This window comes from Gekko japonicus, unplaced genomic scaffold (assembly GCF_001447785.1).
Source record: "Gekko japonicus isolate JY-2015 unplaced genomic scaffold, Gekko_japonicus_V1.1 scaffold1603, whole genome shotgun sequence".
Lineage (NCBI taxonomy): Eukaryota > Metazoa > Chordata > Lepidosauria > Squamata > Gekkonidae > Gekko > Gekko japonicus.
This window is the reverse complement of record NW_015176021.1, coordinates 11,218-16,411: the sequence shown is the minus strand read 5'-3', so window position 1 is coordinate 16,411 and position 5,194 is coordinate 11,218. Positions and strand designations below refer to the sequence as shown.

The window sequence follows — 5,194 nt, the reverse complement described above, 5'->3', positions numbered from 1 at the left end:
GAAGTTAATTTGTTTGCAAAAGTTTAGTTTAGGTAGGTTAGAACATAGTTAGCAGGGCACCAATAATACCCCTTTTTAAGGAATTTTTTAGCAAAAGAAACTCATTTCAACGTTTCAACTATTTCTCAGTATTATATATTGTATTGATAAGATTGTCATTTTACCTTGGAACTTAAACAATGTCTAAAATGTTGAAAATAATGTCTTGGAACGTGCGAGGTTTGAATAATAATTTAAAGCAAAGACATATAACCTCGCAAATTTTGAAGTATAAACCTGACACTGGCTGCGGTCACACGTAACAGAAGCCACACAAGTGAGACGGAAAACAGCCGGAGTTTCCGGGCGCGATCTCACCAGCACATCTGGGAAGCGTAGCACTCCCGTGGCTCAACCGAGGCTTCCAGCCGAAACTGCGTGGCAAAAAACTAGTACCTTGGAGGTACTAGTTTCCGGAAACTGCGGGGCAAGGGCGGGCGTCTGATCGCGTTTCCGGTGGCATCCGGCGCCCACCCATGTCCCCTTGCAAATAAGGTGTTTTTTTGTCCAAGTCTCTGTGGATGCGCATGCGCACCCAACGGAGCATGCGCATTTGTCATGTACACAAAAATAAAAAACAGTTTGCCGCAGCGCGCGCTTCTTCGTTGTGCGCCGGCTTGTCCTGTGATCGGCACCTCTCCCTTGCCATGGAACCTCCACGGTACCTCCACACGACCTCCACAGGAGGTCTGATCACGTAACTGCACAGTAGTTTGCCCCAGGGCAAACAGCCACGCTTCTCCTCTGCAGTTTCCTTCCCGTGTGACCGGGGCCACTATTTTATTACAGGAAACCCACCTGAAAAGTAACATCCACCCAATTGTTAAATCCTCATGGTATAAAGAACAATACATGTCGATAGGTTTGTCCAAATCGAGAGGCACCGCAGTGGTTTTAGCAAAAAAATTGCATTTTGAACTGACAGGAGAATTGATCGATCCAAATGGCAGGTATAATTTTATAAAAGGAAAGTTGGAAGGTAAGCAGGTTACAATTGGTTCAGTTTATGCTCCCAATGAATCACAACTCAATTTCATACAAAACACCCTAGATCTTTTGCAAGAATTTCAAGAAGGTGAAGTAATAGTGGGGGGGGGGGGATTGGAATTACCCTCTAGATTTTTTTATGGACAAATCTAAACAGAAAAAAAGATGTATAAAAAATAGGAATGCTCCTTCCCAATTACAGCAGCTTGTTAGATCACACGGCTTATGTGACATTTGGAGAGTCAAAAACCCAACTGAAAGGGATTATACTTTTTACTCCTCAAAATTTGACGTTCATACCCGTATTGATGTTATTTTAATTTCACACTCATTAATAACTTTAACTAAAAAGGTTGACATTGGAATTAAAGTATGGTCAGATCACCACCCAACTTTTTGTGAAATTGACTGGATAGACACACCACAAACCACAAAAAAATGGAGTTTAAACAAATCTTTATTGTACAACCCAGAAATAATTAATCAAATAACAGAAACCATAAACAAATTTTTGGAATGAAAATGATCCAAGAGACACCTCATATCAAAACACATGGGACGCAATGAAGGCTGTCCTTAGGGGCAAACTAATTGCCATTGCTTCTCACCTGAAAAAAGAAAAACAACAACATTTATTAACAATCCAAAACAACATCAAAAAACTAGAGCTATTACAGAAAAGGAACAATTCTAAAAAAAATTACAAACAATTATTAGCTGAAAGGAAATTATTAGAACAAGAAGCAAATGAAAAAATTCAAAAAGATCTGATTTTTATCAAACAAAGATATTGGTCGAAATCCTCCAAATCCTTAAGATTACTTTCTTGGAAAGTTACAGAAAAAAAACAGTCACGACTAATCCAATCTTTGCAAAACTATAATGGAAAAATTACAAGAGAACATCAAGAGATAAAAAAGATTTTAGAAAAATATTATACTACTCTTTATGAGTCTAAACATATCCAAACTGAGAACATTTCATCCTATATGATGAAACATAACTTATTAAAAAAGGTCTCAAATGCACATAGGGAATATTTAGATAGTATTATTATGCCTGTAGAAATATTGGAAGCTATAAACCAACAAAAAAATAACACTGCAGTTGGTCCAGATGGATATCCTCCAGAATTTTATAAAACTTTTAAATCAACACTAATAGGTCCTTTAGAAGATTTATGCAATGACATATTAACATCAGGTACTATTCCAAAATCGTGGAACCAATCTGAGATGGTCCTAATCTTAAAGCTTGGTAAAAATGCAATATTTCCTACATCGTATAGACCAATCTCTTTATTGAATTCGGATGGAAAATTATTTACAAAAATTATAGCAAATAGACTCAAAAAAATACTCCCTCATCATATACATTTTGACCAATCTGGTTTTTTACCCAAAAGAAATATTATTGAAAATATAAGACGGACACTAAATATTATTACACATTGTGAAAACAATGCCATTGAAGCCCTGTTGATGTTGTTAGATGTGACCAAGGCTTTTGACAGCATAGAAGCAAATTATTTACAAGAAGTGTTAAAGAATATGCAATTTGGAACAAATTTTCAAAATGTGATTCAATCTTTATATCATGAACCCACGACCAAACAAAGTAAATAATGATTTATCTAATACTATTTATTTAAAAAGAGGAACGAGACAGGGATGTCCCCTCTCCCCTTTATTATTTATCTTAGCTATTGAACCCTTAGCAGAACATATTAGGAATAACACAAACATACACGGAGTACAAATTGGACACTTATAAAACTAGTCTTTATGCTGATGACATCATTTTATATATTACAGAACCCAAGGATTCGCTGAGAGAACTTTTTAGTACTCTAAAACAATTTGAAAATATTTCAGGCCTTAGTTTTAATAATGAAAAAACTATAATTCATCCAATACATATGAAAGAAGACCTAATATCACTAATAAACGAAAAGTACCAAATGAAACCTCCTACTAAGGCGTGGCGATATTTAGGAATTTACATTCCATTACACCAATCTGATTTAGTCAAAGAAAATTTTGATAAATTACAATCTGAAATCCGAACAACTTTAAACCAATGGCAATCCAAATCTATTTATTGGAATGATAGAATCAATTTAATTAGAAGTTTTATACCTATTTTTTAAGGTAAAAAAACCTACAAAAATGACAAGCTGAAATAAACAAATTTTTGTGGGCAGGAAAGAAGCCTAGAATAAGAGCTACCACTATGTATAGAGCAACTAGACGTGGTGGTCTAAATATACCAAATCTGCACTGGTTGTATGAAGCTAAGCTAGAAACCCCTCCAATTTGGTCTCAGATAGAATTAGATTGTTTAAAGCCACACACTTTATATGAAATGTTATGGGATCCAAAAATATTTAAAAAATGTAAGCCAACTCAAAATCCATATTTAAATAATTCCTTAAAAATTTGGTACAAATGGAAACCAATTTTGGCTCCGGGGATATCGAGTCAATCATCATACATTCGTCAAGAATGGTTTATTCCAGGTAAAGATTGAGAATATTATGATAGTTGGCAGAAAGCTGGCATAACAAAAATTTCACATTTTTTTGAAAAAAATGATATTTTGACAAAAGCACAACTGGAAGACAAGATTAAACATAAGATACATTGGTATAAATATCTTCAAATAAGACATCTTTTAGACTCTCCCCCTCTACAATCAATGAGAACGCGCCCCTTAACTCCGCTAGAACAATTTTTAGACAAAGAACCCAAATTGTTTCACAATCTTACCTCCTTAATTTACAAACAACTAAGTCATAATAGAGAAGAAAAACTTACGTTATATCAAAAGCAATGGAAAGAAGATTTAAAAATCGATTTGACTGAAGAAGACTGGCAATTAATATGGGAAGGATATAGCAATAACACGAAAATTATTCATGTACATATGCTTATGTCAAAAATTATTATGAGATGGCATATTCCACCTATTAGACTTTCTCGCATAAATAAAGAATATAGCCCGTACTGCATGAAACAATGTGGTAATAAAGCAGACTTCATACACTGTTGGTGGACTTGTGAGTATATACAACGGTTTTGGGAAAAAATTATAGAGGAAATTAAAGTTATTTGTGCGGTAGACTTACCTTTTTCCCCTGAGGTATTATTGCTGGAACGTTGGCCACATCCTAGAAAATTTAAAAACAAAGAAGAACTAATTTCAATGTTATTAGCAGCCGCACGTCAACTTATTGCTACAAAATGGTTGGAAAAGAATCCTCCTAACTTAGAACAATGGTATAACAAAATATGGGAAATGTTTATTATGTATAAATTAAATATAAAAATGTCTAATGCATCTCCTGACAGGTAGTTGCTGTATGGTACCCTGTTGTAAGTCACATGTTAAGTAAGGATATAATTCCAAACAATCCACAATATAAAAAAAGTATCTGAAATTCTTAATCGGGAAAACATCGAGACAAGTATGACCCAATAATGCCTTTCAGGTGATACTGTAACAGGGTTGGAATGCTATGAAACATTGATGAGGAATTTATCATCTCTGTGTTCTGTGGAAAGGGGGGCTATGAGAAAAGGGGAGACTACACCCAGACCAAAGAGTAATAATTGGTACGATGAGGAGTGTAGGGAACTGAAGAGATCAATTAGATCACAGTTTAGAATAACTAAGAATACAGGCCATCAGAATGATATAGAAAAGATTAGATTCCTTAAACAAAAATATAAGAAGACTATCAAACGAAAGAAAGAGCTAACATCTCAGAAAGATTGGTCATCCCTCCATCTAGCGATAGCAAATAAGGATCACAAGCTTTTTTGGAAGCTAATTAAAAACTCTTCCTCCCCCTCATACCACCAGGCAGATATAACTCCATCTCAGTGGATATCTCATTATAGTGCCCTCCTTCAAAGCTCAATGGAACCCATATCGATCGACCATTTGGCACACAGCCCTTTAGTTGAGAACATTCGAAGTTGGCCAGCGGTCCTCCCTAGCCAAATAATTAATATAATAAAACATTTGAAACGAGGAAAAGCTCCCGGCCCGGATTTTATTCCTCCTGAATTATTCCTTATGAACCCTACTTGCTGGGGTTCTTGTTTAGCTTCCATCTTTTCATTAATAAATAATTCCGGTGCTATACCAACCGAGTGGAGGCGCT

At 35.3% G+C, this 5,194-nt stretch overlaps 1 protein-coding gene across 1 annotated transcript in view; it reads left to right on the top strand.

Moving 5' to 3' along the window:
- Positions 1-5,194, top strand: part of SCG5 (secretogranin V) — a gene marked incomplete at its 3' end in the record, with an annotated part of 32,657 nt that overhangs the window by 18,083 nt on the left and 9,380 nt on the right.